The 22,111-nt window shown below is 37.5% G+C and overlaps 1 long non-coding RNA gene across 10 annotated transcripts in view; it reads left to right on the forward strand.

Moving 5' to 3' along the window:
• The window catches only part of LOC309630049, a 384,028-nt gene that overhangs the window by 125,715 nt on the left and 236,202 nt on the right, over positions 1-22,111 (forward strand). Inside the window, exon 3 of one of the 10 annotated variants that reach the window (XR_014245374.1) lies at positions 13,732-13,785. The exons of the other annotated variants lie outside the window; for them this stretch is intronic. This is a non-coding gene — a long non-coding RNA (uncharacterized lncRNA). The remainder of the gene's footprint in view (positions 1-13,731; positions 13,786-22,111) is intronic. 10 annotated transcript variants of the gene reach the window in all.

A 22,111-nucleotide genomic window follows, 5' to 3' on the forward strand; every position in this document is an offset into this window, starting at 1 on the left:
GAAAGGAAGGAGGGGGGCATAAATTAGGAGGATGGGATTAACAGATACAAACTACTATACATAAAATAAATAAGCAACAAGGATTTACTGTATAATGCAGAAATCTATATTCAATATCTTATGATAACTTAAAATGGAGAATGATCTGAAAAAATTATATATATATATGTATGTATAACTGAATTACTTTGTTGTATACCTGAAACTAACACAATATTATAAATCAATTATACTTCAATTAAAAAAAATTTAGGCTTTGTAGTGTATATCCTTTTCCTGAAAGATGCAATAAGCATAATGCAGCACCAAAGGAGTATATTAAATGTTTGTTTACCAGGAAATACCCATTTATTTGGAGATAAGGTTATGGTGAAACCACATATGATCAGAGTTTGTAGAACAGCATCCATGAAACCAAACAGACAGTGATGGAAAAAACCTTTTGAAAATATATGCATCATTTGCCAATTTTTTAATCTTAGCTTTTCAACTTTTTTTTCAGCTTATACACAATTATTTCTGCTCAGTGGCATGATCATTTTCCTCATGAAGTTTATGATATTTTCATAAAATGGAGTAGTCCCTGACAGATTTATTTTCAGTCTCTTCATTAAAATTCATGCTCTCTGTATTTATTGCATGGGTAAGGCACTATGGCATCATCATCAACTGGTCACTTGTAGGCCACTCAATAAATGCCAAACACCATGGCATTTTATTTAATTATTAACATGTCATGAATTTTTTAAATGGGAAACTTAAAAAAAGTCTTTTAGAACAATCCCATTGTTGGTGTGACATAGAGGAAAATGTGTACCATGTTCTTGGTGAAAACTTAGGTGCTCAGAAATACATAAAATATACAGTATGGGCACAAATTAGAAAGTAATCATGTTTACTGATTGGGGGACTACAGAGAAATTGACTCTGGAGCTGGGTATTAAAAAAAAAAAAAGAGTATGACTTTCCAGGAATATAAGGAATGGAATGCCTTCTTTAAGAGAAAATAAATGAGGATGTTGAAGTGGTGAGAGAGGTTAGGTAAGCAAAGTCTAGAGGGCCAATTGACAAGTTTGTACTTAAATCTGTAGGCAAAAGGGAAATGTCAAGTTTTGTTGTTTTTTTTTTAAAGTAAAAATTTTATTGAGATATAATTCACATGCCATAAAATTCACCTTTTAGTGTACAATGGAATGGTTTTAGTATATTCATAGAGTTGTACAATGATCACCATAATCTAATTTCAGAACATTTTCATTATCCCCAAAAAAACTCTATACCCATGAGTAATCAGTCATTATACACTCTTCTCTCCAGCCCCTAGCAACCAATAATCTACCTCTGTCCACATGGATTTACCTTTTCTGGAAACTTTATGTAAATGGACCCATATAATGTGTGGTGTTTTGTGACTGGCTTCTTTCACTTAGCATAATGTTTTCAGGATTGATTCATGTTGTAGCATGTAGCAGTACTCCATTTTTGTGGCTGAATAATATTCCATTCTGTGGATATACTACATTTTGTTTATCCATTTATCAGTTGGTGGGCATTTGGATTGTTTTCACTTTTTGGCTGCTATGAACATTTTGGTACAAATTTTGTGTGAATGTATATTTTCATTTCTCTTAGGGTATACCTAGTAGTGGAATTCCTGGGTCATATGGTAACTTTATGTTTCACTTTTTGAGGAACTGCTACAGTGTTTTCCAAAGTGGCTGTACCATTTTATATCCTTACCAGCATGTATGAATGTTCCAATTTCTCCACATCCTTGGCAACACTTGTTATTGTCTGTCTTTTTTTATTTTAGTTATTCTAGTGAGTATGAAGTAGTATTTTATGTGGTTTTGATTTCCATTTCCCTGATGACTACTGATCTTGAGCTTTTCATGTGCTTACTGGTCATTTATATGTCATTAGTGTATCTCTTCAAATTCTTCCCCATTTGTTTTAGTCTGTGAGGGCTACCATAACAAAATGCCACACACTGGGTGGCTTAAACAACAGAAATTTATTTTCTCACATTTCTGGAGGTTGGAAGTCCAAAATTAGGGTGTCTGCAGGTTTGGTTTCTCCTGTGGCCTCTCTCCTTAGCTTACAGATGACCTCCTTATCAGTGTGTCTTCACATGACCTTTTTTCTGCACATGTACCTCAAAACCCTTCTCATAAGCACACCAGCCATACTGGATTAGAGCCCCACCCTTATGATTTTATTTAGCCACAGTTACTTCCATAAAGGCCTCTTTCCCAGTCGCATTGGAATTAGGGCTTCAACATATGAATTATGGGAGGCACAGTTCACTTTGTAACACCACCTTTAAATTGGGTTATATGACTTTTAATTGTTGAGTTATAGGAGTTCTCTATGTATTCTGAATACAAATGTCTTATCAATATATAGACTTGTGAATATTTTCTTCATGATTTTTTTTTTACTTACTTGATTGTGTCCTTTGAAAGAAAATGTTTTCAATTTTGATGAAATCCAATTTATCTATTTTTCTCTTTCATCATCTGTGCATTAGGCACCATATCTAAGAAATTATTGCCTAAACTAAGGTCACAAATATTTGCTCCTATGTTTTCTCCTAGGAATTTTATAGTTTTACATTTTATATTTAGATCCTTGATCTACTTTGAGTTAATCTTTGTATATGGAATGCATTAGGGTTCCAACATTATTCTTTGGCATGTAGGTATCCAGTTCCCCTAGTACCATTTGTTGAAGACTATTCTTTTCCTGTTGGATTATCTTGTCACCCTTGCTGAAGATAAATTGATAATAATTGATAATGTAAGCATTTATTTCTGGAATGTGAATTATATTCCATTGATTTATATATCTCACCTATACCAATACCACCTTATCTTGATTACTATAGCTTTGTAGAAAGTTTTGAAATTGGAACGTTTGAGTCCTCCAACTTTGCTTTTCCATATGAATTTTAGGACCATCAGGACAGCTACATTTTTATAAGCATTGTGTTGAATCTGTAGATCAGTTTGGGAAGTATTACTCTCTTAACATTATCTTCCAACCCATGAATATAGGATATCTATACATTTATTTAAGTTCTTCTTTAATTTCTGTCAACAACATTTGGTAGCTTTCAGTGTACAAATATTGCACTTCCAGAGTTAAATTTATTCCCAAGTATTTTATTCTTTTTGATACCATTGTAAAAAATGGTTTTCTTAATTTCACTTTCCAACAGTTCATTGCTAGTGTATACAAAACAATTGATTTTTATGTGTTAATCTTTATCTTGCAACATTGCCAAAATCATTTGTTAGTTCTAATTTTTTTTTGTTGAATATTGCAGATTTTCTATATATTAGATCATGTCACTACACATAGAGATAGTTTTAATTCTTCCTTTCCAGTCTGGATCCCTCTTATTTCCTTTTCTTGCCTAGTTTTCCTGGGTAGAACCTCCAGTACAATGTTGCCTAATAGTAGCAAGAGTGTATAGCCTTGTCTTCTTCCTTATCTTAGGCTGAAAACATTTAATCTTTCACCATTAAGTATAATATTAGCTGTGGGTTTTTTATAGCTGTCTTAATTTTTTTAAGAATTTTTTTTTTAATAAATTTATTTTTTATTATTTATTTATTTATTTATTTATTTTTGGCGGAGTTGGGTCTTTGTTGCTGGCACGGGCTTTCTCTAGTTGTGGCGATCAGGGGCTACTCTTTGTTGCGGTGCACGGGCTTCTCACTGCGTTGGCTTCTCTTGTTGCGGAGCACGGGCTCTAGGTGTGTGGGCTTCAGTAGTTGTGGCTCACGGGCTCTAGAGCGCAGGCTCAGTAGTTGTGGCACACAGGCTTCGTTGCTCCGCGGTATGTGGGATCTTCCCGGCCCAGGGCTTGAACCCGTGTCCCCTGCATTGGCAGGTGGATTCTTAACCACTGTGGCACCAGGGAAGCCCCTATAGCTGTCTTTTATCAGGTTGAGAAAGTTCCCTTGCATTCCTACTTTAAGTATTTTTATTATGAAAGGTTGTTGAACTTTGTCAAATCATATGATTTTTGCCATTTTTTCTATTAATGTCATATATTGATTTATTTTCATATGTTATAGCAACCTTGCATTTCTAGTGTAAATATACCTTGTTTGTGGTATATAATACTATTTACATGTTATTGGATTCAGTTTCCTAGTGTTTTGTTAAGGACTTTTGCACCTATATTATATGGGATATTGGTCTGTACATACTTTTCTTGTGATATCTTTGGTTTCGGTGTCAAGGTAATACTGGCCTCACAGAAGATGCTGAGGGATTGTAAACAAGAGGAGGGTAGTAAAACTTAACTTGGCAAGGAATAAAATAATTTTTCAGGTAGCTCACTCCAGAGCATGGTGAGTGGATTGGAAGATGTGAGGATGGGAGGGGTAGAATTTGGAGTCTTGGAGACCAGTAAGAAGATAATGAAATGACGTAAATTGGAAATGATGAGGTTCTGAATCGAGGTTGTGGGCATGAGGATTGAAAGGAAGTGCTCAAAACAAAATATATTGAGGAGGTATATGAGAAATCTCATTTCTATATTCTCTAACCTGTATTTTCTTGGTGTTCAGTGGGTAAGTATACAGGCCCTTGGGGTTCTTTCATTTTATTTCTGCTGACACTGCTGCTCTCCCTTTCTTTATCACACAAGTATTGGGAAAACTACTCTCTGCTTTTATATAGCTGAGATCAGATGAATTTTAGAAAAGGAACTTTGCTAAAGGACCCATGGAGAAACAAAAGAGAAACAAGAAAAGAAAGCATGCAGCACACTCAAATGTGCCTCAAAACACCATCAGACAAACATAACATAGGTTTCTGACATTCCAATAGCTAATTCTTGCCCAGTAAGCAAGCCCAGTTCTAATCTATATCCTATACAAGGGCCAAATTTAGAGAATCCTCTTTTTGTTTCCCTCCCATGCCCCCTCTACCAGAGTCCGTGTTCAAACAGAACAGATTATCTGTAAAATCCAGTGGAAAAAATCAACGGTATTACAGGTACTTGAGTCATCCTTGGTAAAACAATCAAACTTTCCTTAAGAATCCATCATCATAAAAATAAATTGAGAAGAGAGATTCACTTTTTTTCCTCCCATAAAGAATGAGGTCACTAAGGAAGTTTTTTCTTTCCTCTGTGGCAGAGTTCATCCTTAGACATTCAGTATCTTGGTAGAAATATCAGTTCTCGCTTGTGTCTCTCAAAGGGCAGAGGGGGCATCTACTCATCCATTCATTAAACTAACTTTTTCTGACAGCTCACTATGCATCTGTCAGTAACTTACCAGGCCCTAGGTTCACAGCAATAAAAGGGTCCATCCGTTGTCCCCAAGAGGCAGGAGTTGAGGGGAGCAGGGCTAACACCTAAAGAACCATTTGTAGTACAACATGGTGAGAAGACTGATAAAAGTTAGCACACAAGAGCAACATCTCAGTTGTGTATGATGCAAAGAAAGGGTGTCTGGGAAGGCTTCTTGGAAGTAGTGATTTGTGCTTGAACAATGAGTATTTGTTAGCCGGGAGAGGAAAAAAAGGATATTGGCATCAAGGAAAGGCACTGAAGCAAAAAATAAAAAACTATCTGGATTTTGTATATATCTGCTTTCAGGACACAGTAAAGTTCTCCTAGATGTTCCCCGAATAGTAAATCCAACTGGTCATCTGATAGGACACTGGAATGAGACTCACAGATTGCTTCTAAACTCTTAAACAAGTTGCTTTATCAATCTAAGCCTTAATTATTTTACTTTTAAAAGGCAGAAGCGGTATTCTTAATGAACTTTACTGTTCTAACATTGTATGCTCTCCTCAGAAGAGTATTTTTGTCTCTAAATAGGTAGTAGAGATATCCAGAAGGGACTTTTTGTAGTGTAATTGGAATCCTGGGATGGTTGGAGAGATTTGGTGTGGGACAACTGAGAGGACTGGAATTGTAGATAGATTGAAAAGCAGGGCTATGGCTTCATTTGGGAGTGGATCAGAGGAGGGAAAGACGGTAGAGATGGTTGTAATGCACTTGGATTGTAGGAGATTCAGGAAGGATCCACTTCTATTTGCTGTACACATAGTTTTGTGTGTGTGTGTATGTGGGGGGGGGCGGTGCGTGTGTGTGCGTGTATCATTCTGAAATTCATAAAGTGTGGTCTTGTATAACAGCAGTGTGCTGTGTGCATCTGCTCAAAGGAATTATGGCCCAGGGATGAATGAATGAATGAATGTATGAATGTCTCTCTTTCTTCCTTTTTTTTCCCTTCTCTTCCTCCCTTCCCTTCTTTTTGACTTGTTCAGAAGGAATTCCTAATCTTGTCACTTTTCCAAAAAGAAAATGCTAAAAATAATAACTGAAGAGATATCATTGTTGAGGACAATCCCTTTATTAAAGTGTAGTAAATACCGAAACATAAGCTAGTGTCCTCTGGGCTGAATACTAGACATATTTGGTCCATAAAATATGTTTAAAGATCACGAGCCGTAATTTAAAACTAAGACTTCACATACAAATTTGAATTCCTAGCTTCTCTTATAAAGTCACAAGACTTGATAGCATTGGAACACTAATCTTAATGACAACAATTAGTTGGACTTGAGTAGTATTTGCCCCCTTTACATGGGGTATGTGCTTCTAACTTAAATGCTTTGTGTCTCAGTTTTCCTACCTTTACATTGGGGGATAGTAAGGGAACCTCGTGGTTTGGAGAGTTAAATAAATTAATATGTGTAAAACTCTTCAACTTATGCCTGGTACAGAATAACTGCTATATCAGTGTTTGCTGTGATTATGATTATTATTCCTTCCCAATTAAACATAGCCTTTATCACTTGCTATTGTCTTCCATCCATCCTGAGTTTCTCATTTATGTTTCCTGCCTGGCTTCTATAAACATTTGTGTTTTGATCTCTGCTGTAGGCTTTTCACATTTGTGGATTTGACATTTGTGATTTTAACTACTCTAAAGCCACCCAAATATCCATGACTCATTGAGAATTGTGATTTTGTTGAAGCAAAGATTAGACTCACTCATCTTGAAGGCCTGGTCAGCAGAAGCAAACCACTTAGTTTCTGAGTGGGCCTGGCTCAGCATCCACTTCTCATGTGGTGCTGTTAGACTCCTGTTCTGTGCAGTAACTCTCCTGAGGGGCTACCTAAAGGGAAACATCTATTGTAGTGTTCATTTGGCCATCAACACATGCCTTCTATGCACCTCAGGAGAGTGCCTTTTTCACTGTGATGCAATGTTAGCCCTGCTTCCATAATAAACACTCTAATAAAATATTATTCTATGGCTCAAAGGGTTGGAACACTTGAAAAATAAAGTTCTGAATACAATTGTGAATAATTTCTATGAGAAGAAAAAGAAGGGATGTAGTTAGAAATGAATTGGCTGCATAGAGAGTGCCTGCCAACTCAGCTTTTTTAATGGACCCACAATCATGATGGTAAGACGAGCATCAACAATGAATCCAAGAAGGGGTGTCAGGTACCTGGATAAATAGTTGAGGAAAGCAAAAATCCAGCAGGAGCTCACTTTTGAGAAAAAAAAAAAAAAGACAACTAAGAATAATAAAGGATCTTGGGTTGAAAGAAGAAGAAAAAATACAGGCAAGGCCTGCAGCTGCAGAAAGATAAATGTGATACTAAGAGATAATGGAAAAATAGAGAGAAGGCAGAACTTTCTGACTCAGATCTTATGATCATCTTTTCTGGTAACCAGAGGTGTCCAACAATGGAATAAGTTGCCTGGCAAAGTTGTAATTTTTTTAGACATTGAAAGGGTTCAAGCAGTGGCTGGAAAATCACTGGTCAGGGTGCAGAGCCATCAGGCTCTTGCTCCCAGAGATTCCTCTGCTCAGGTGGACTGGGGACATGAGTTCTACAGAAGGGTCCTGAATCCCTCTCCTGCACTAAGGAAGTACCACTAGGACAGACCCTACTCTCTCAGCTCATCGCTTGCTATTTTGTTTCTGATTCTCTTCCCAGCTCTTTGGATTGGTGTTTTATTTGATTGGCTCTTAGTTTGATTCACTTTTTTTTAAAAGTCTCTTAAGCATATTTTAACCCATCTGAAGTTCAGCCCAGTCTCCGGACCCTTTCCTGTAGCTTGAAACTGCTAGTTTAAGGAGAAAAATGAGAGAATATGTTATCATAAATCTAGTGGCCAAATGAAGGAATCTCATTTTTTTCTTCATTTTTATGAGCCTGTTTTTCTTTCCTGTTTTATGAAATTGCACTGTAAGTAGGATATTTGGCAAAATTGCCTTTGTAGATCAGTTCACGTATTTGGAAGATGATTGTATGATTTTACAGCATTTGGAGAAACAGACCGTCACATTTTCCTAATAAGGGCTAGGGAGAGAAGAAGGTGACTACAGAAATTGCAAAAAGAGGTGGGAAAGTTATTTTTGTCTTATCCCTTTCTCCTTCTACTAGAGTTAAGTTTTTTCCTGTTAGTAAGAAGGCACGCTGCTCTGCCTCCACTCCCCTGTGACAGGTCTGCAAAGGCCAGAAATGCCCCTTGCATCTGACCACAGCATTATGCTATAGCTGCATTCAGGAGTCCTCATGGTGCTGCCGTTACATTCCTCTTTGGCTTTGCGGGCTGAACTGGAGTGCAGAGTGGCAATTGGCCCTTAGCTAAATATAGCTGCGGATGTTGCTTGCCCAGCTCTTGGCTATCTTAATAGGGATTGTTGCTTGGTCACAAGAGTATAATTAATGTGCCTCTCTTCCTAGGTGACAGAAGTTACCTTTAAAGAATTGGCTAAGCATGTTCCTTCTGTAAGTTCCAATTCCCCCATCAGAAAATTATGAAATTTAATAAAAATTTTGCAATGATCATAGTAGGTTATTTGTTATAAGTGTGCTTTCAAGATACAGAGAAATATCGCTGAAATCGCACACTGGGGAAGAGGGGTGGCAGTATAGATGGAGGGGGAGAAAACACAGAGAAAAGTTCTTTCTTGTCCTAAAAAAAAATAGAAAATATTTCTAGGGCATGGTGTTCCATAGAACACACTGAATGGACAGTCTTGTGAAACCCAGAGGCAAACAGTGGAGTTTTGCCCCACTGAGTTGCCATTATGGATAATCTCTCTCTCTCTCTTTCCCCCCTGGGTATCCTTGTCTCCTTCTCTGTTTTTGAACCTCTATTACTATCTACTTCTTGTACTCTGCTTGTTTTTCTTTTTCTTCCTTCCTCCTGTATCCTATAACTTAACTTCTATGCTTCAGTTCGTCTCTCTTTCATTCATTTATGTACTGGGACCACTTCTTCTGTCTTCCCTGTGTATGTGGCCACCCCCACCTGTCCTCAGGCATTGACTCATGGTGTTGACATCCTTTCCCACACACCTATACCCACACACTTCCTGTACTTCATGGCTTCAATCGTTCCTTTGTTGGTGTACTCCTTTGCCAGCACTGACTCAGTGGGGCTTCCTCTGCAATTCTGTGTTGGTGTCTGTTTGGATCAATGTCATTTTAGTCTGACATGCAAATAAAGCACCACTGAAGGTTGTTCCTACAGAGCAGAAAGCATGGGAAATGATCTGGGGAATGACAGGCAATGCCATCTGACTGTAAACTCAGTAACATGACTTTTGAACCTCACTGTTCTTAATGAGTCCTTGCACACGTAATCTTTTTAATGAGCTCTAGGTCTTTCCCCACATTAAATGGTTCAGTTCAGGAATTTTTAGTTTTTGTTTACTATTTGGTATTGTTTGTAAAAATATCTACCTTCTTAAAATTTAATTTTATTTAATGGTCTATTCATTTACTTTTTTAAAAAGACTTTATTTTTTAAGTAGCAGTTTTAGGTTCACAACAAAATTAAGAGAAAGGACCTGAGGTTTCCCATAACCCCCTGCTCTCACACATGTTTAACTTCCCCTGTTATCAACATCCTCTGTCAAATATCTAACCTTTTTAAGCTTCTAGTTGTATGATTATTTTTCCAATTTGTTATGGCATTTATCTTCCAACCTAAAACCTTCTCCAGAAGGACTTAGTTCCCTTTATCTCTGTTCTACCATAGCAATTTGTCTATGTTTCCATTGTGCCATGTCTCATGCTGTATTATAATTATATGTTTACATGCATCACTTTCTCTTGAGGACAATTTTTTTTTTAATTTTCTTTCAGTCAGTGCCAAGAAGATTGTATAGCAGCTACAGCGTTGACCTTTCTAAACGTGTGGCAGAATATGGTCATGCCTGTTCTCAGAAAGCACCTAAATTAACAGAAATGGAAAAATCTTAGGTCCAACAATGCAGAGTCAGATAATAAGAGTTGCATAATCTGAGGTGGAGGTTCAGAAATAAAGGGATCACACAATCAAAAATTTAAGTACCCAGAACCCTTAAAATGAGTCTGTATAATGCTGCTTTGCTAAGGAGCATAACTTTGTTCTATATGGAAGCATAGGTTATATCTGTGCACCTTCATGCCACTCCCACAGGGGATAGAAAAGATCTTGGGAAACTCCTTTTCAGATACTCTGCTCTGGCTGGTTCCTTTCCCCATGCTGACTGCCTGTCAGCACCACCACCCTAGATATCCTACCTCCAAGAAACAGAAGGGTGCCCAGGGAGCTTTTTTCACTCTGATATAACTCTTTGTCTCTGTGGTTCTCCTATCGTTTTGATGTTTGAGAAAGTTTGGACATAGAATTGGCCAATGTCCATGAGTTTTTTCCTCAGTTCCTCAAATCTAGTCCTTATCTTTTTAGACCTGGATCTAAGATAGAATTTAGTGAATGAATTTGCCACAAAATCATAGTTTGATATTTTAATTCCCATCATATTCACAGGTTCTGCCTCCACTCAAGGGGAGGGAATTATACAGGGAGTATACACCAAGGTGTGGGAATTTGGTGGGCCATTTTAGAATTCTGCCCACTACAATAAGCAAAGGAAAAATAAACTTGTGTTACAATTTCTATATTAAGATTCTTTTGACTGCAAGTAGCTATATCAATTCTAAATAACTTAGGCTAAAAAAGAATTAATTGGACATATGCTAGACAATCTTACAGATTCCAAGGAAGAACTGGGCAACCAGCCATTGGGAGTAGGTTCTGGGAAAGTCCTAGAGACCTCAGTTAGTGGACCAGTTCTTCAATGAACCAAAGTAATTGTGCCTCTTAGTTCGAAAGTATAGTAAATTCTTGGGAGGAAATTTGGGGATAGGTGCCCACCCTAAATCAGTCAAATACAACCTGGGATAGGGTCTCATAGTATACACATAGTTATGGAACCCACTCCTCTATACTGGGAACAGTTATCAGAGAAACACTAATCACTGTGAACTATTCAACTACCCCAGTGGGAGTCTATGCCACAGTGAGGCAAAATGATGCAGTGTTGACATTTATCAGTAAGTTTTGTGTAGCTAGCACGAAAAATGTCAGCCAGATAGAAATGATTAAAGTGTTATGTTGTTTAAGTTATATTAAAATACTTAAATTTTCGGTGTTATAAATTTGTCTATTTTGGTTAAACTGTTGCATTTTAACTGATGCAATTTAAAGAGCATTAAACCACAGTCTATATCGTTTTAACTATTTTCAATAGTTTTCAAATGTTTCCAATAAGTAGGATATGTACCCTTCCTGCCTTGGAAGTTTGGAAGTGCGTGGGAAATGCTCCGTGTTCCCCAGGTGTTCCCACACCATGTCTCACTTGTGAGATGGACAGGTGGGGTTAGACTGGGTGGAAGTAATTTGAGAAAAGTTTAGGCATTGTATGCTAACTACACCTGTCACTGCAAGACCCCCTCTGCCACCATACTTCAGCCTTTGACATAGGTGGGTTCGACATTGCAGTTTCTGATGTTCATAAGCAATACTGAAAAAATTATATATATTTTACTTTTGCTGAGGCATGAATTGGAGCCATGTGTACTGGGAGACTGAGGTGGAGTAGTGAGACGCTTTGCCAGTGAGTGAGCACTGCTGACCACACAGACCCTGAAACACTTATTTAAACATTTATTTTGTCCCTACTACTGTTGTACATTTTATAAGATGAGAGGAATTAATTGCAATAGTGGTGTTCACCTTGGTTTCATTAAATTTCCAAGGTGTGTTTGTTTTTTAATATAATGATTTTATGTGCAGTTTAATATATATTTATATAATACTTAACAGATTATAAAGCACTTTTCTATATACTATCTCTCTTGATTCTCACATAACCCCTTAAGGCAGTCAGGTAAACCCTATTCAGAAGGAAGAAGTCAGAGGGCATTGGAACTGAATGTTAGATTCTGGAGCAGGATCCCTTGTCTTTTGACTTCCACCCTTGTGCCTTTTCAATAAAAAGGTACCTTTGTTTCTGTCTGAAATTGTGACTGCCAGTGAAAATAACAAAAGCCTAGCATTAGCATACCAGTGAGGTCTCAATAAATATTCAATGTGACTAGATGGCCATTTTTTTTCTCAATTGAGAGTCCAGGAATCTCTTAGTTAAATGTGGAATCATCCTAGTAATGTTTTTTCTCTTTGGGCTTTGTTCCTAGAAGCTCTTTGAAGCACAAACAAAATAGACTCATCCATTATAATTATTATTTATTTTTTAACATCTTTATTGGAGTATAATTGCTTTACATTGTTGTGTTAGTTTCTGCTGTACAACAAAGTGAATCAGCTAGACATATACATATATCCCCATATCTCCTCCCTCTTGTGTCTCCCTCCCACCCTCCCTATCACACCCCTCTAGGTGGTCACAAAGCACCAAGCTGATCCCCCTATGCTATGCGGCTACTTCCCACTAGCTATCTGTTTTACAATTGGTAGTGTATATACGTCCATGCCACGCTCTCACTTCTTCCCAGTTTACCCTTCCCCCTCCACGTGTCCTCAAGTCCATTCTCTATGTCTGCATCTTTATTCCTGTCCTGCCCCTAGGTTCTTCAGAACCTTTTATTTTGAATTCCATATATATGTGTTCACTCTGTATGACAGACTCTAGGTCCATCCACCTCATTACAAATAACTCAATTTCATTTCTTTTTATGGCTGAATAATATTCCATTGTATATATGTGTCACATCTTCTTTATCCATTCATCTGTTGATGGACACTTAGGTTGCTTCCATGTCCTGACTGTTGTAAATAGAGATGCAATGAACATTGGGGTGCATGTGTCTTTTTGAATTATGGTTTTCTCAGGGCATATACCCAGTAGTGGGGTTGCTGGGTCGTACGGTAGTTCTATTTTTAGTTTTTTAAGGAACCTCCATACTGTTCTCCGTAGTGGCTGTATCAATTTACATTCCCACCAACAGTGCAAGAGGGTTCCCTTTTCTCCACACCCTCTCCAGCATTTATTGTTTGTAGATTTTTTGATGATGGCCATTCTGACCGGTGTGAGGTGATACCTCATTGTAGTTTTGATTTGCATTTCTCTAATGATTAGTGATGTTGAGCATCCTTTCATGTGTTTGATGGCAATCTGTATATCTTCTTTGGAGAAATATCTATTTAGATCTTCTGACCATTTTTTTGATTGGGTTGTTTGTTTTTTTGATATTGAGCTTCACGAGCTGCTTGTATATTTTGGAGATTAATCCTTTGTCAGTTGCTTCATTTGCAAATATTTTCTCCCATTCTGAGGGTTGTCTTTTGGTCTTGTTTATGGTTTCCTTTGCTGTGCAAAAGCTTTTAAGTTTCATTAGGTCCCATTTGTTTATTTTTGTTTTTATTTCCCTTTCTCTAGGAGGTGGGTCAAAAAGGACCTTGCTGTGTGATTTATGTCATAGAATGTTCTAAGGTATGTTTCCTTATTTATTTTCATTTTGGTTGCTCTGTCCATTGGTGAACATGGGGTTTTAAAGTCCCCTACTATGATTGTGTTACTGTCGATTTCTCCTTTTATGGCTATTAGCATTTACCTTATGTATTGAGGTGTTCCTATGTTGGGTGCATAAATATTTACAATTGTTATATCTTCTTCTTGGATAGATCCCTTGATCATTATGTAGTGTCCTCCTTTGCCTCTTGTAATAGTCTTTAAAGTCTATTTTGTCTGATATGAGAATTGCTACTTCAGATTTCTTTTGATTTCCATTTGCATGGAATATCTTTTTCCATCCCCTCACTTTCACTCTGTATGTGTCCCTAGGTCTGAAGTGGGTCCCTTGTAGACAGCATATGTACAGGTCTTGATTTTGTATCCATTCAGCCAGTGTATATCTTTTGGTTGGAGCATTTAATCCATTTACATTTAAGGTAATTATCGATATGTATGTTCCTATTACCATTTTCTTAATTGTTTTGGGTTTGTTTTTGTAGGTCTTTTCCTTCTCTGTGTTTCCTGCCTAGAGAAGTTCCTTTAGCATTTGTTGTAAAGCTGGTTTTGGTGGTGCTGAATTCTCTTAACTTTTGCTTGTCTGTAAAGATTTTAATTACTCCATCGAATCTGAATCCTTGCTGGGTAGAGTAATCTTGGTTGTAGGTATTTCCCTTTTATCACTTTAAGTATGTCCTGCCACTCTCTTCTGGCTTGCAGAGTTTCTGCTGAAAGATCAGCTGCTAACCTTATGGGGATTCCCTTGTGTATTATTTGTTGCTTTTAATATTTTTTCTTTTTATTTAATTTTTGATAGTTTGATTACTATGTGTCTTGGCATGTTTCTCCTTGGATTTATCCTGTATGGGACTCTCTGCACTTCCTGGACTTGATTGACTATTTTCTTTCCCATATTAGGGAAGTTTTCAACTATAATCTCTTCAAATATTTTCTCAGTCCCTTTCTTTTTCTCTTCTTCTTCTGAGACCCCTATAATTCGAATGTTGGTGCATTTAATGTTGTCTCAGAGGTCTCTGAGATTGTCCTCAATTCTTTTCATTCTTTTTTCTTTATTCTGCTCTGCGGTAGTTATTTCCACTATTTTATCTTCCAGTTTACTTATCTGTTCTTCTGCCTCAGTTATTCTGCTATTGATTCCTTCTAGAGAATTTTTAATTTCATTTATTTTGCTGTTTATCATTGTTTGTTTGCTCTTTATTTCTTCTAGGTCCTTGTTAAACATTTCTTGTATTTTCCTCATTCTATTTCCAAGATTTTGGATCATCTTTACTACCATTACTCTGAATTCTTTTTCAGGTAGACTGCATATTTCCTCTTCTTTTGTTTGGTCTGGTGGGTTTTTACCTTGCTCCTTCATCTCCTGCGTATTTCTCTGTCTTTTCATTTTACTTAACTTACTGTGTTTGGGGTCTCCTTTTCACAGGCGGCAGGTTTGTAGTTCCCATTGTTTTTGGTGTCTGCCCCCAGTGGCTAAGGTTGGTTCAGTGAGTTGTGTAGGCTTCCTGGTGGAGGGGACTGGTGCCTGTGTTTTTGTGGATGAGGCTGGATCTTGTCTTTCTGGTAGGCAGGACTGAGTCCGGTTGTGTCTTTTGGGCTGTCTGTGAACTTATTATGATTTTAGGCAGCCTCTCTGCTAATGGGTGTGGTTGTGTTCCTGTCTTGCTAGTTGTTTGGCATGGGGTGTCCAGCACTGGAGCTTGCTGTTCGTTGAGTGGAGCTGGGTCTTAACGTTGAGACAGAGATCTCTGGCAGAGCTCTTGCCTATTGATATTATGTGGGGCTGGGAGGTCTCTGGTGGTCCAATGTCCTGAACTCAGCTCTCCCACCTCAGGGGCTCAGGCCTGACACCCGGCCAGAGCACCAAGACCCTGTCAGCCACACGGTAGTTCTGTGATCTTGGACCAGGCAGTTAACTTCTCTGTGCCTCAGATTTCCTTTTGTGCAACACCTCCTTGCCCCACAGGCCCAGTCAGATGTGAGGGAAGGGCTGTCACTCACAGGCTGTGCAGGGAGGAAGCCCATGAGGCTGGCACATGACGCTGGTGCAGGACTGAACTGCGCATGCCTATAATCATTTTTTAATTTCTTTCCAATATGGGCATCAGGGAGAAAGGACACTGAGTGGTAGAAAAGAAGTAATATGGAGCTAGTGATGGGTTGGGCCTTGGGGAATCCCTGGGAGTCCAACAATGCAATACACCAGTCTTAATTAACAGAGAAGTGAATTGTATACAGTCATACACACAGTTTAGTTACCTCTTCTATTCCTTTGTTAAGTTAAAAAATACTGGACTTGAGTATATGTGTGTGGGGAAGTGAAAGTGATGTTAGTGACAAAGTGGGCTGGAAGGGGCAATGATAGATAATGGTCTTATATTGCCTTTTGTGACCTCAACAGTCTTCTGGGCTGGTAGTTAGTCTTTTGACTCACAGCTGTGCTTTGCTAGTTGGTTGATGTTCCAGGTATCATTTTTGTAAGTGAAAAACAAAATGAAAAATAAATGCAGCATACCTGTTTTGTATCCTTTAAAGATACAGTGATGACTTTTTAAATATAATGTTGCCCTAGGGCTCTGTATGGTCCTGAAAGTCTGCTATGTTCAAGACGTGTATAAAGCCTAAAGGCAATATTGCATGATTAAAGAAAAGATTTTTGCCAAGGCAATAAACATATGATGCTTTAGTGTCCTTCACATTATCAATCCTTTGTATTAACATCCTTTCCTTCACCTCCTCTCTGTACCACCTGTGATACAGGTTTTGAATCACTACTCTCGAGGTGATTTTTTGTGATTTAGTGATAGTGTATCTTTGGTAATTTTTTCCACCTCTCTCTTTAATTGTTCATTCTTTCAATTTTTGAGTCTCCCTTTTTTCTACCAGAACAACCATTTTCCCAAGGTCTATTGAAGAGAACGATTATCTTGTTACCAAATTAGCAATAAAGTGCTAGTAATTTTAGGGAACTTTGCATTTGAAAGAGGAAGTGTAAACAACTTTTGAATAGGGGAATTTTCTTGATCAATCAGTAGGTTTCACAGATGAGGAAGTGGGCTAAAAACTGGTCAGGAATTAACCCAGTTAGTAAAGGATGCAGGTGAGATTTGTCTTCCTCCAAAATCTGATCTAATTTTACTGCCTAGCAATGCTGACCACAAAGGAAAGAATTTCTTATAGGGAGAATTCCTAATAATGAGAATTATGAAACTTTAAAGGATAGGGTTGTGAGGTCTTGAAAAGAACTCTCAGGCCTCATTGTATTTATTTTGCTCAAGGAAAACCTTACTGCCCAGAACGAACTTCGGTAAAAAGTAAACCCTGCTTTCTTCTCTTTGTTAGGGTAGGCTCATTGAGGAAAAAAAAAAAAAAGGTAGCAGCGAGTGGGAAGTAGAGCAACATCAGTTCTGTGCTGTCCTAAGCTCTTCAGTTTCTCCCTGCACACAGGTACAGATCTATGTTTACCACAGCCTGGAGAGAGTATGTCTGGTCATGCTCAGAATGGGAGAGCATAAAATAATCTACCATTTATCTCTCTGAGGGATGTAGAATCACTCTTAACCTGCCCACTAATATGGATAGGGCTCAGTAGGGATGAGTGGTGGGGATGAAGCTATGTGTAAAATGCTTAAGATGGGGAGTCTGGTATCAGTCAGACCCAGGTTTGAGGCCTGACTTTGCCATTTATCAACTATGGAACTTCAGGCAAGTTAATTACCATCTTCACTTAAGAGATGAGATAACATCAGGGCCTACCTACCTCCTGGGCTTGATAGGTGGATCAAATGAGATAGTGAACATAGTATGTCTAACATTTATTGGACACTTCCTCTAGGAAGAGTTCAATAAATGTTAGCAAATTTTAAAATGCTAATTTAAATAACTCCTGTATGAGTTCCATGTAATTGTTCCTTTCTGTCATTGCACTAATGGTGTGGTCTGCTACTAAATGATATGCCCTGATGAAAGAGAGAAAAGAAGAAGGGATATGTGTGGGGGAGAAAAAGGTAAACCTGGCTAAATAGCCCACAGATGCTAATGTAACCCGAAGCCTCAGAAAAGCCCTGGATATCCTTCTCTCAGAACATAATCTGTGAAACAAGTCCTGCTCAGCTCTGCTCTAGGAAGGCAAATGTGCCGTTTCCTGCAGTCCTGGCTAAGTGCTTTGTTGCAGGGTTAGCCTGGCCCCCACTTTGCTTGTCTTTGCAGGGCTGTCATTGTGTGATTCATAACTCAATATGAACCACAGATGAGGGAGGAGTGAATAGGGGAATTTTCTTTCATGTGACATAAAGTAACGGGGATCAGGGCTTTTCTACAGAAGCATTAATTACCCTTGTCAGTCTAACCAAGAACAAATTTTACTTCAACCAAAGATCATGCTATTTCATGGGCATACCGTGAATGTGCAATGAAAGCTTTGCCATTTATCCATGAGTATAATACATTTAGAGTCTCTTGTGATTTATGATTTCCCCCTTTCTATTTAAACTAGTATGGTATCTATTAATAATAAGCACCCAATTCCAGAATGTGAGACAGAAGGAAGTTTATTGGTGGCAAGACCAGATTAGCAGTATGAAAGTTAAGTTTTTTCAGACTTCTTAGTTCATTACTTCTCTTACCCTTTTTTCTTCACCTGTTTTTCCCTTTGTTGATTGTGGAAACTAATTGAATATTAGAATTAGAAAGAGCCCAAGAGATCATCTAATCTATTTTAAGGAAAAATTGCGAAAGACTAAAATTTGATGAGTGCCCTGTTTGATTCCTATCTTTGATAAGCATACTTTACAACTCCGCCAAGATAAAAGTTAATTTATAAAAAACTGATAACAATGCAAATAATACCTATTTATAGAAATGCATCTGGTAGAGTGCAGTTAATTATCACTCTATGGATATAGATCAGTTTTACTAGTTTTACATTTGTAAATTCAGCATTCCTTACCGACTACAATTGTGTGGCATTTTGCATTCTCTTTTAAACCAGTTGTAATATCTTCTTGGGTCCTTCATCAAAATCTTGGACGTGTTCATTTTACATATGTGCGAGTAACATGATTTTGTCTTTTTAAAAAATGATGCTTTAACACTCCAGATGATGAAAGAAAAAAAGAGAGAGGGAATTACACAAACTTTTTGTCATTGTTTGTCATTGTTTGACTCAAATCCATGTCTCCTGACCTTGATTCCAGAAACTGAAATTTACACCATGAACTCTTCCCCAATCTACTTTTCTGTATTCTATAATTCCTCACATTTTCTTGGTCCTTCAAAGTCAGACCATGTCTCCAAAGTACAACTAATTGATAGCTTCAATATCTACTTGGTACATACGTATCGTTTTCCCCCAATCAGATGTGTAGAAATTACTTTGCAAAAGGTGGTGAAGGTGCTAACTATGGTATATGCTTTGAGGAGCTACTGAGATCCTCTCTGCTTCCTTCTCCACACCCCTTTCCCTGGCAACTCAAAATGCATCTCCTCATCTGACTCTCACTGACACTTGGGTGAGTACTAACACAGCATCATTTATTTTAACAAAAGGAAGTGATCCTAAATAAAACACAAATATACCTGGAGGAGTAAATAGTATTTAATACAGACGAGTTCATTGAATTATTTCCAGTTTGAACTCTAGATGAAGGATGGTTGATAAAAAGAAGACTGGTTTAAAGGATGTGGACATTTAGTGTTTTGGGGGAGAGGCTTATTCTGTCACACTCATCATCTTAAGATATCTGTTTATATAGTTTTGGTATTTGAAAGAACTGGTTCTACTCTTATGTCGCTTGACTGCTTAATCGTTGTGCCTCTACTTTCCATGTACTTCTCCCTTCACACAGGCTAAACTTAGTAGTGAGAGGTTTCCTAAGACTGAAGGTGATGACTGTTGGAACCTCTGAAATTTATATCTGAGAATTTCAAATTAGTTTGCAAAGTCATATTTTTCTACAGCTCACAGGGGTTATACATTTTATACCTTTCTCTCTTTTAACCTATTCAGCATTAACACCTTCTTCAACTGATCTGTTTAACTCTGGTACCCAATCTTCTCCTATAAGCTTTCCTGATAGGCCTCACGATAATACGTTATCATTCCCTTAGACCCCAGGTTTTTATCTAGTCATTGAGACAGATATCTACCAGGTTATAATCATCTCTATTCATACATGGGCAAATATTAATGAAGCTTCACATAATATGGTATTATACAACATACTACGGAGGTACTTAATTTGTACAGACACTTGCTCTCTAGATATTCTTAAACTCTAGTGAATACCTACTTTTCTATATCGCAAGGGCATCTTTAAATTTCTTAATTAACTTAACTTAATTAACTTCCTTCCACCTCTTCTTTCTTCCTTCCTTCCTTTTTCTTTTTTTCCTTTTCTCCCTCCTTTCTCCCTTCCTTCATTCCCTCACTAAGTACTTACTAAGTTCCCAATATGTGTCCAGCACTTTGCTAGGCACCATGGAATGTGCTATATCATCCGAATTAAACATTTTTTAGGTCAAAGTTTTAGAGGTTATATGAACTTAGAATGTACAAAAAGCCCATTTTTGCCTGGAGATGATTTTTGTTTGTTTTTGTAGGGAGACATGAAGAATATTGTTTGAAATTTCTACCATTTAGAAAATTTAGACAGAAAGGCCAACTTTAGGTTGGGTCATGACAAAATGTAATCTTTCAGCATGGTTAATGAGCACTTGTTTTGGTATATATTTTTAAAATATCAAACTGTGAAGATAGTAATAGTTATATACATTCTGAACATTTTCTATGTCAGCCCTCAATAAGGCATTTTATATATGGTTGGCATGATCAAACTTAGTCTGGGACCCAGAGATAATGTCCTTAACTAGGCAAAAGGAAATCATATGCAATGATAGAAACAAGAAATTCAATTGAACAGGCACTTCTAAGTGATTATCTTCTAGAATTGAGAAAGAACCTCTAAAATTGATATTTAGATAAGATGTTTTTCAAGCCAGGGCTCAAACTGACCAATATCAGCTCTATTGAACTCCTACTTTTCCTTTTCCTTCTTCATTCTGGGTAATTCAACAGTACTTCAAAATTAACCTTTGGAAAACCTTCCTTGAATTTTATGTTTGTGTGAAATTCCCCTTTATTAAACTGTTTCATGTGATAAGATGTAAGAATAAGTCCTGCTGGATATGGAGAAATTGGAACCCTCACACATTGCTGGTGGGAGTGTAAAATAGTGCACTTGGAAAACAGTTTTGGCAGCTCCTTAAAATGTTAAACATAGATTTACCATATGACTCAGCAATTCCACTCCTAAGTCTAAGCCCAGAGAAGTGAAAACATATGTTCACACAAAACTCTTGTACATGAATGTTCATAGCAGCATTATTTATGATAGCCCAAAAGTAGAAACAACCCAAATATCCATCAACTGATGAATGGATACATAAAATGGAGTATATTCATGTAAGGGAATATTTTGACAATTAAAAAGGAATGAATATTTGATACATGCTACAATATGAATACACCTTGAAAATATTGTACAAAGTGAAAGAAGCCAGTCACAAAAGACTGCATATTGTATGATTCCATTTATATGAAATTTCCCAAAGAGGCAAATCCATAGAAAGAGAAAATAAATTAGTGGTTGCCCAGGGCTGGGGTTGGGGGAAAATGGGTGATTGCTAATGGGTAAGAAGTTTCTTTGAGGACTAATGAAAATGTTCTGGAATTAGATTGTGGTGATGGCTACACAATTCTGTAAATATATTAAAGCTACTAGAATTGTGTATACTTTAAATGTTTAAATGGTGAATTTTATGGTATGTGAGTTATATGTCAAAAGAGCTGTTTTTAAAAAAAAACCTTTCAGGAAAATATGCTTAAATGTAAAAAAAAATCCTATAGTACATGGATTTCCTTCTGTACCAGAGCCAAGAATAGTACCATATATGTGAGGAAACTGAATAAATATTATTGATCTGGCTAGCTGGAAGATTGAATTTGAGCTCTTGCCAAATTCTAGGTGGTTATTTCAAGGAGAGATTGGGAGATTCAGTAAGGGCTGTGGAGAACCACTAACAGTTACTGGCTGTGACTGCTGGCTTTTGTTTTCTATTCCTTGAGAAATGACAGTAATGATGTCCCACAGTGGGGCATGGGGTGTGTGTGTGTGTGTGTGTGTGTGTGTGTGTGTGTGTGTGTGTGTGTGTGTGTGTCTGTGTGTGTGTGTGTCTGTGTGCGAGAAAGAGAGAGAGAGAGAGCCTGACACATAAGGGTACATTATTTTTT

This window comes from Balaenoptera borealis (genome assembly GCF_965194805.1).
Source record: "Balaenoptera borealis genome assembly, chromosome: 5".
In the NCBI taxonomy this organism is placed as follows: Eukaryota; Metazoa; Chordata; class Mammalia; order Artiodactyla; family Balaenopteridae; genus Balaenoptera; species Balaenoptera borealis.